The sequence below is a fragment of the Antechinus flavipes genome, chromosome 5, assembly GCF_016432865.1.
Source record: "Antechinus flavipes isolate AdamAnt ecotype Samford, QLD, Australia chromosome 5, AdamAnt_v2, whole genome shotgun sequence".
NCBI classification, from domain to species: domain Eukaryota; kingdom Metazoa; phylum Chordata; class Mammalia; order Dasyuromorphia; family Dasyuridae; genus Antechinus; species Antechinus flavipes.
Genome location: NC_067402.1, coordinates 33,074,101 through 33,084,271, shown reverse-complemented (window position 1 = coordinate 33,084,271; position 10,171 = coordinate 33,074,101). Strand labels below are relative to the sequence as shown.

The 10,171-nt window shown below is 34.4% G+C and overlaps 1 long non-coding RNA gene across 1 annotated transcript; it reads left to right on the top strand.

Moving 5' to 3' along the window:
• The first annotated feature begins 7,091 nt into the window (after window positions 1-7,091).
• On the top strand, window positions 7,092-8,094 carry LOC127564283 (uncharacterized). Its single transcript, XR_007954224.1, has 2 exons — window positions 7,092-7,187; window positions 7,823-8,094. It is a non-coding gene; the product is annotated as an uncharacterized LOC127564283 (long non-coding RNA).
• The last annotated feature ends 2,077 nt before the right edge of the window (window positions 8,095-10,171 follow it).

Here is a 10,171-nt window from a genome sequence, read left to right as displayed (position 1 = left end):
TTCTTCTGCCAAGAATTAAAGCCAGAGGAAAGAATTTATTCCAGTTATTTTTTCTTCTGAATTTGGCATCTTTCCTCATCAGTGACAGAGAATGGTAAGAATGTCAGCTTTGGAATCTAAGAGCATGAGTTTGAATCCTATTCTTCTATTTATTACATATAGGAAATAGGGCAAATCACTCAATCATTCCAGACCTTAGATCTGAGAAGGTTAGCTGAATGATCTTTGAGGATGGCCATTAAGTTATGGACGTAAGAAAGGAAACCCTTCTTCATTGTCTAATGAGAATAAGTAATTATGTTATTTCTCTAATGTCATTTCCAGCTCTTCTCTTCCTCTCTCCTTTCCTACCTCTTCTTTCTTTCCTTCCCTCCTTCTTTCATCCCTTCTTCTTTCCTTCCTTTGTCTCTCCATTACTTCCTCCCTCCCTTCTCTCCCTTCACTTCCTCCTTTCTTTCTACCCTCCTTTCCTCCCTCCCTCCCTTCCTTTCTCCCTTCCTTCCCTTCTTCCTTCCTTTCTCCTTTCTTTCCTTCATTTCTTCCCTTTCTCTTTCTTTTTTGTTTCCTTCCTTCCTTTCTTCCTATGACAAAAGCCTTAAACAAGTGACTAAAAAATATGACCCAGAAATATTAACAGACTAGGTAAAATAAATTAAAGGGAAAAATCTTTTGCCTTCTTTCCTTGGTCAACATTATGGATTTTTGTGGCAGTTGTTTAAAAAGAAAAAGAAATAGCTGCACCTAGGTAGATAAACACACTTGGTATCAGCATCGGCATCAGCATTACCATGATCATCATTATTATCGTAATTAAATTTTATAGAGCATCTTTAGGCTTTCAAAATACTTTACATTAAGATGTCTCCAATGATCCTGGAGCACAATAACTTCTATTGACGTATAGGAGCTGAGCCAAACCTGAAACACAAACATTTACATTTCTATGTAGTATCACTGGACTTTAGATGGGAGGGCCTTCAAATCCTGATAGTTGATGCTCTCATTTTATCTTAGGTATTTTCAAACTTTAATTTTTTTTTCAGTTAATAAGCTCTTATTTTTTTTTCTCTTTTCCATAACCCTTTACCCAAAGTGAAAAAGAAAAAGAAAACTTGAAGTAATATGCCCAAGCAAAAAAAAAAAAATCCTTATATTGGTCAAGTCCAAAAAATGCATCCTTCATTTTGTATCTCCAGTCCATTACCTCTCTGTCAAGAGGTAGGTAGTAGCAAGTTTCATCTGCAGCACTCTGGAATCATGATTAGCCACTGTACTGATCAGTTCTTAAGTCTTCAAAATAGTTTGTCTCTATGGGTTTGTTTTTTTTTTTTTATGTGAATGGTTTTTCTGCTTCTGCTCACTTCACTCCTGATCATTTCATACAGGTCTTCCCAGATCTCGCTCAAACTGTGTCTTTCATGTCTCATTGTATAATGATATTTTATTACATTCACATGCCATGATTTGTTCAGTTATTCGCCAAGTGATGAGCATAGTCTTCCTAAGTTTCATAGTTCTTAGCCATAACAAAAAAAAAACAAAACTGCTATAAAATTTTTTATACATATAGGTCCTTTACTACTTTCTTTGATCTCTTTAGATTATAGTCCTACTAGTGGCAGTTGCTAGCTTAAAGGGTATATAGATTTAATAGATTTTTGGGCATTGTTCCAAATTGTTTTCCAGAATGGCTGGACCAATTCACAGTTCCACCAACAGGACATTAATGAGTCTGTTTTCTAGTAGCTCTTATAACTTTTGTCATACTCTCTCTTTGTTTCTTTCTTTCTTATTCTTTCTTTTTTTCTTTCTCTTTCTTTCTTCTTTTTTCATTCTTTCTCTTTCTTTCTTTCTCTCTCTCCCTTCCTTCCTTCCTTCCTTCCTTCCTTCCTTCCTTCCTTCCTTCCTTCCTTCCTTCCTTCCTTCCTTCCTTCCTTCCTTATTTTCTGCTTTTCTTTCATCATATTTGTAATCTGATGATATCAGGTAGAATTTCAAAATATCATTAATTTTCATATCTATTCTTTTTAGGGATTTGGAGCATTTTTTTTATATGACTGATGGGTGATAGTTCGTATTTCTTCCTTAGAAAATGGCCAGTTCATGTCTTTTGACCATTAAATTCTTATTAAAAATTCTTATATTGGTAATTAGGTAATGACATTATATATCTGAATCCAATCCTTCTATATCATGGAAATGAAATCTTTATCAGAGTAATGTGCTACAATGGTTTTACAAATGGATTTATATTCCCACATAATTTTCCCAAGTTAATGTTTCCTCTCTAATTATAACTCTATTGGCTTTGTGGAAAAAAATTTTTATTTTTATTTTTAGGGAATCAAAGTAGTTGATTTTGTTCTCCATAATTCCTTTTCTTCTTTATTCATTATCTCTTTCCATATACATAAAACTGAAAGGCAATTATTCCTTCTCCTTTAATTTGTTTATGATGTGACTTTTTATAACTAAATCATGAATTCATCTGGAGCTTTTCTTGGTATGTGGTATGAGATACTGGTATAAAGTTAATTTTAGATTCTGCCAAATCACTTTCCAATTTTTTTTTTTGGTTGTTGTTAAATAATGAATCCTTTGCCAATGTTATTGTTTCAATTAGTTCTTAGTCGATTTGGTAGAGTTCTCTAAGTGTATTATCCCCAAAAAGCAATAATTTTCTCTTCTTCTTCTTTTTTTTTTTTGCCTATGTTTATTCACCTAGTTTTTTTCTTGTCTTTTTTCAAAGCTAGCATTAAAAAAAAAAAAAAAAAAAAACACTATGTCAAACAGTATAGGTAATAATGTATATTCTTGTTTTATTCCTGATTTTATTGGAAAGTCCTTTATAGTGCTATGCTATATAATACTGTAATGTCATCTGAGATGCTACTTATATAATGTATAATATATATTAATAAATAAAGACCTATTTATTGCATAGCTTCTCTAGAATTGTTTTTACAGAAATGGGTGTTATATTTTGTTAACTTTTGTTCAATTTCTGTTGATTCAAACTGAGGAATTTTGTTTTATTTGATGTTAATATACACTATATTAATAATTTTTCTAATACAGAACCAGCCCTAAGTTTCTAGTATAAATTCAATACCATAACATACGATATTTTTGATATTTTACTCTAGCTTTTTTTTCATATTTTATTTAACTTTTTTGCATTGATACTTAACTAGTGATACTAGTTTATAATTTTTAAAAATCTTTTATGGATCTTCCTGATTTAGATATTAAGAGCATATTTATATCATAGAAGGACTTTGGTAGGACTTTTGATAGATAAGATTCTATCTTTTCCTATTTTGGTAAATTGAAGATATTATTGGAGTTTCTGTTCTTTGAATGTTAGATAAAATGCATTTGCAAATCTTTCTCTCTCACACTCTCTTACTCTCCAAAAAAAAAAAAAAAAAAAGAAAAAGAAAAAAAGAAATTGGCAGTTCATTTGAATAAAATAAATGTATTCAATTTATTTTTCTAAGATTAACATATTTATTTTTTCTTTAATTGGGAAATTTAATTTTTGTATATATTCATTTCTTTTAAGTTGTTAATGTTATTAGTAGAAAAACAGTTTCTAATGTTGACCTTTCTTTCTTTCTTTCTTTCTTTAACATTAGTAATTTGGTTTGATTTCATTTTAAAATGAAATTGCCTAATCAGAAATTTATTGTCATGCTTTATTTCTTCATTTTTGCTTTTGCTTTTTTTATTCTTTTTAATTTTTAGAATTTGTGTTTCAATGCGAGTTGAAATTTTAACATTTCTTGCTTTTCTATTTTTTTAAAACAATTTACTGGTTTTTATCTTTTGTTTTGTTTTCTTTTTGTTATTTTCTTTGATGAAATAACTTATTGTTTCTATCATTTGTTCTTTGACTCACCAATTATGTTTAAATTAGTCACCAATCAACTCTTAATTTTTTCTTTAATGGTCCTTTCAGGAATATAAATTTTATTACAGTGTGGTCAGTAAAAGTTGTGTTTAATATTTATTTTTCTGCATTTGTAAGGTTTTTAATGCTCTGAGATAGTAAATTTATGTAAAGCTGAGAAATAATATATTTCTTTCTATTTCTATTCATGAATCAATAGAAATCTATCATAGTTCATTTGTTTACAATTTGGATTTTTTAGATTTGTCTTGGTCAAAAATTTTGAGACCCCAAACTATTATAGTTCAATTATCTCTTTCTCTTGGTAACTCATTTAACTTTTCTTTTAAGTTTTTAATTGCAATTCTTGCTTCTTTTCTTATTTCTTTCTAAATTCACAACCTCAGATATGGTTTATGCTGGATCTGTGACCACTCTTATCACTGGTACACAGTTATTAGGCCTTAATCTCAATCCTTGATGGATCCCTAACCCAGTGTTGGGGTTGATGTAGGATAAATGCTGGCTAGTTCTTGCTTTTGCTTCCTGCATGGTCTACATCTTCATGAACCATCCACTGGATCTGAAATCTTATTCCTAGTCTTGATACACAATTACAGATCCCACTCTAGTTTCCTCGAAGGAAGTCTCTGTTTAGATTTTCTTGGTTGGAGCCTCTTCCCAGTGCTCCTAAGATTTCTGGTTATTTCTATAATTTATTTTTATTTAATTCCTATTTAATTATCTAGCTATTTATCTATATTTCTATTTTCAACTGTATGTCACATGCCAACCTCAACTAAAAAGGTGACCCACTCTTTTTCTTAGGTTTTCCATTCACTACTCTTTACAGAGGAGTGTTCTTAAATTTTTAGGAAGTAATTGTAGGAGACAGATTGTATCACTTCCTCCTACTTTGCTCTTTCTTTCTTTCTTTCTTTCTTTCTTTCTTTCTTTCTTTCTTTCTTTCTTTCTTTCTTTCTTTCTTTCTTTCTTTCTTCCTTCCTTCCTTCCTTCCTTCCTTCCTCCTTCCTTCCTTCCTTTCTTTCTTCCTTTCTTTCTTCCTTTCTTCCTTCCTTCCTTCCTTCCTTCCTTCCTTCCTTCCTTCCTTCCTTCCTTCCTTCCTTCCTTCCTTCCTTCCTTCCTTCCTTCCTCTCTCTCTCTCTCTCTCTCTCTCTCTCTCTCTCTCTCTCTCTCTCTCTGTCTCTCTCTCTGTCTCTCTCTCTCTGTCTCTCTCTCTCTCTCTCTGTCTCTCTCTTTCTTTGTCTCTCGATCTTTCTTTCTTTCTTTCTTTCTTTCTTTCTTTCTTTCTTTCTTTCTTTCTTTCTTTCTTTCTTTCTTTCTTCCTACCTTCCTTCCTTGCTTCCTTCCTTCCTTGCTTCCTTCCTTTCTCTCTCTCTCTCTTTCCTCTCTCTCTCTCTCTCTCTTTCTCTCTCTCTCTTTCTTTATCTGTCTCTCTCTTTCTTTCTTTCTTTCTTCTTCTTTTTTTTTTTTACAAAGACTGAACCCAAAAGTAGCCACATGATTTGTTTCAAAAGCACCCTATGCACATGAACACAATCAGCAATTATAACAGTACTGTTGTCTATTTCAGACCCCATTTGGAGTTTTCTTGATAAAGATAAGTTAATCATTTCCTTCTTCAGCTCATTTTACAGACAAGGAAGCTGAGGCAAAAAAAAAAAGGGTTATATGACTGATCCAGGGTCACACAGCTAATGAATGTCTGGGGCCAGATTTGAATTCAGGAAGATGAATCTTCCTGACTCTAGATCTGATGCTCTACCCACTGTGCCACAGAGCTGTCAGTATTTCTAATAGAGAGAAGCAAATGTTCCAGCTTGGAACCTTATGTCTTTCAAGAAGATACTGCTCTCAGATATGGTTAAGGCTAATTCAGGAGAAGGAACACTAACTTGAGTTAGAAGACCTGAGCTCAACTCCCATCTGACAATTATGGCTAATGTGACCCTGGAAAGACCGATAATCTTTTTTGAGGTTTGGCTTCTTCATATGTAAAATGAGAGTATTGAACTACTTGGTCTTTTGCAAGCATTTCCTGCTCTACATCTGTCTTCTCTAGCATCAGCCTCAGTCACATGATTCCAGGAAATAGTTCCCAACATGTGCTAACAACAATTTACTTGTAAGGCATTTTGCTCATTTGTTTTTCTGGTTTGGGTTTTCTGTAGACAAGGAGATAAGAATCACTTTGGATTCCTCCTTTCAGGACAGGATCTCTCCTAAGTATGTCCATTTGTTCTCCAAAGCAGAGATACAATAAAGTATGGATTAATTCTCTGCTACTCGGGCTAGTTTTGACCTCACAATTAACACCAAGAAAACACAGGTCCTCCATCAGCCAGCACCACATCATCCACACATGGAACCATCAGTAAATGCTACGGAAAAGTTCACTTACCTTGGCAGTATACTTTTCAGAGATGTTCATACTGATAATGAGATTGACACACACATTGCCAGAGCCAACTCAGTGTTTGGGAGGCTCTGAAGGAAAGTGTGGGAGAAAGGAGGCATTAGACTGACTAAGAAACTGAAGGTCTACAGAACCATTGTGCTGATCTCATTATGGTATTCCTGTGAAAACCTGGACAGAAAACTGGTTATTCCAATGATCTTGTGATTCCTCACCTTCTGATAGTTAGGCAAGATGGGCTGTTCTTCATGACACCTAGAGAATGGACATCCCATGTTATTTTTCAGGTTGATTACATAGTATGGCATATTAAAGTCATAGGGTTTTCCTAAGGGTGAGCCTGCACATACTGGATTGAATAGGTATTTATTTGTATTTAAATAGGCACAAGTCACTGAGTCACTGGGAAGAAAACCTGTTTTGCAGTTCTGGAGAAGGGGCTGAGGGCTTCTGGCAGGTTTAAACAGCCCCAAAAGATAGGATCATTTCACTATATTTAACTAACAAAGACTAAGGAATGCTTGAATAAGAACTCCCACTCTTATATTAAGAGAACGGGAAATCACCTTCCCAAACAGGTAGGAGATGGTGACATCTTTGAAATGGTTCTTGGTAATGTTCAGTTGCAACATAGTGTTAGGAGTTCTGAGACAAGTTCAACTAGGATCTCAGCTGAGGTTACTTCAGGCCTTTCGCGTGTGGGTGTGACCCAAGATCTTCTGGGCAAGGTGTCTTGTTTTTGTTTGGAATGAATGCAATGCTCTCTCCTCTAGGTCAGAGTTCAAACAAAAACTATTACACAGAGAACCCAACATTCAACTTGCAATTTCTGGACCTCAATCCAGCCTTCAGAACATTGTAAGTTTTTAATTAATGCTTTTTGACTGATTGCCTTTGAATCTCGAGTCTACTACTTAATATACATAAGCTTTGGCTAAGTCATTCCATTTCTGTGTATCTCAATTTCCTTCTTTGTCAAATGACTAAATTCTAGGATCTTAGGAAAGCAGGATTCTGTACTGGTTTTTTCTCTACCTTTTGTGATTTTTCTACTTTTGATATTGGAAATATCATTCATTCTTTAGTCAGATTCTTAATGTTTGCATGATGTGGCAGAAAGTATGTAAAATTTCGAGTAATAGGCCTTGGGTCCCACCTTACATATTTAACAACTATGAATTGGGAACAAATTAGCCTCTGTGGACTTTGTTCCATCATCTGTGTGTATGGGACAGGTGCTAGACCCCTTTTCCCAAATTAACTAATCAGAGACATCTTCAGATACAAAGAGAAAGCATTTATTTAGTCCCTGCAGGGAGAGGCCCACCCACACCTGGGAACCATCCCAACTCCTGCCATGTTTTCGTGGAACCTGATCAGCTTCTGGCTTGTGGAGATTTAAAAAGCAAAAGATCCAAGCTTTTTCATTGGATAGACTAAAAGAACATGATCATCGCTGACCAATGGTCACCAATATTGTCTGCTTCCCACAGGTCACATCATTTCCTGTAACTTCACTAACTTCATGGGATTTCCTGCATCCCAGAGTTCAAGGCCTGAGAATAAGGATCGTGTGACTTAGTCTCAAACTGAGAAAACTTCATCCAATCAGTCCCATTCATATGAAATAAGAAGATCAACTCTGACTCCCAAGTCTGTGATCTAGATGTTTAAGAAAAAAAACCTATTAATCATGGAAGTCAACAAAATTCAGTCAAACAGATCATTCTGGAATTTTAAACTAAACTTCTATTAGATGCTTGGATTTGATTGATTTTTTCATTTGTTCTTCTATTCTCTGTTTACTCAATTAAGGTTATGATTCTCCTGTGATTTCTAGTTTTTTACAGTTAACAGAACATTAACATTTGATTGATTGATTCATTCAGTCAGTCAACAAACAGTTCTTGTGTATTAACTATTTCCCTATAGTAAGATAGACTCCAAGGACATAGAGAAAAGTAAAAATAGGCTCCCTGCCCTCAAGGAGGTCACATTCTAATGGAGTACATAACATTCAAATAGCTATGTTTATACAACTGATAATACAGTTCAAACTGAAGGTAATATCAAAGGAAGACATTAGAAGAACCTGAATCAAGGAAAGCCCAATGGTAAATGATGAGATCTGAGGTGAATCTTGAAAGAAACCAGGGAAGGCAGTAAATGAAGATGAGATAGAAAGGCATCCTAAACACGAGAGACAGCTAATGCAAAGGATTGGGACATAAGATGTAATAAGTAATTTATAAGATATAATGCAATAATACATTTATTAAGATGTAATAAATCATGAATCCAATAATGAATCATAGTCATTAAATTAAGTCAAAAAGTCACTAATAAATATAGATGTCCTGAAAAGACATTGGATGAAATGGAGTGATATTGTTTGGGAAGTGGGTCTGAATTGGTTAAGAAAATGTGGCCATATTCTGTGGGTTTTATATAAAATAGCAGATCAAATAGAAACCCAGAAATTCAAACATCTACCCACATAAAGGAGAGTCATTACAGATTCTGAGAAGTAGTTTAGAGGAGAGGATGAGATCCCTGACCTGATCTCAATATATTCTCCACTTCCCCTGCTCCTTGGTTGAAGGAGGACTATGGGAATTTCTAAGGATTTGGACTTTTTATTTAGCATCCTAGAATTGTTCCCCAGTTCAATAGTGGATCCTGGCAATGTTTGCCTTGGAAGCCCAAACCAAAGTAGATGAACTAAGGGAAGGTGGAGTCTACAAAAAACTTGGCAGAAGGATAACACTATGCCTAAGGAACTAGCCAACAAAGATCAAAGAATCAAGCCTTTGCTATATGATGTTTTCTTAATCCTGAGTCCACTTTCCATTAGAATTTTTTGTTCTGGTGGGAGAAAATATCACATACTTTAGAAGGGATGGTTTGTATCAAGTACACAACAATAGTAAATAACTGCTTCTTAATATGGGCTAATTAACAGATATCAACTGATTATCATGGAAGAAGTACACTGGTGGGGACTTGTGAGCTGGAATATTGTAACTACAGCCACAACCCTTCAGGAATAGCCTTAGATTCTGGAGGGAAAATTCCAACCTTTCTTTGAAGATTTGGTATAATGGTCAAAGGGAGGATTAGAAGATACTTCTAGAGAATGTGATAAAAGTTGCCATCAGTATCATTAATGTTAAAGCAATAAGTCATAGGGAGAAGACTGCAAGATATGAATTGAGCTCAAATGCTGCCTCTGTCACTTGTGATCTGAGTGACGATGGACTTTCTGAGCCTCAGTTTCTTCATCTTCAAATGTAGGAGGGTGGATGGCTTCTGAAGTCCCTTCTGTAACCCAATTCTAGGATCCATTAGCCATAAGTAGATAACTTCATTCATTCTAGATAGCTCAGTTGAAAAAATGAATACCCTCTACCTGGTTTTGGATGGTTTTGTGCTTGAGGCTACTCTGTCATTCTAGTTATCACACCTGAGCAGAGTTGAAGAAGTTCCAGAGAGAAGCACTTAAAATGATTAGGTACTTATTTACTTAGGAGAATTATTTTTAGAAGGCAGTGTTCTGTAGTTTAGTGGCTATTACTTGAGACTTGAGTCAACATTTGGCACATAGTAGGCTCTTAATAATTGTTTGTTGACTGACATGAGTTCAAATCATACCTCAGATACAATTTAGCAGCTTTGTGATCAAGGACAAGTCACTTTATTTCTTTGAGACTTAGTTTCCTTATCTGTAAAAAGGGAATAATAATAATAGAAATAATATCCCTGAGTGGTTGTGATACTCAACTAATATAATATCTTTGTAAATCTTAAAATATATGTCACTATTGTTATCAAGGTTCCATTCA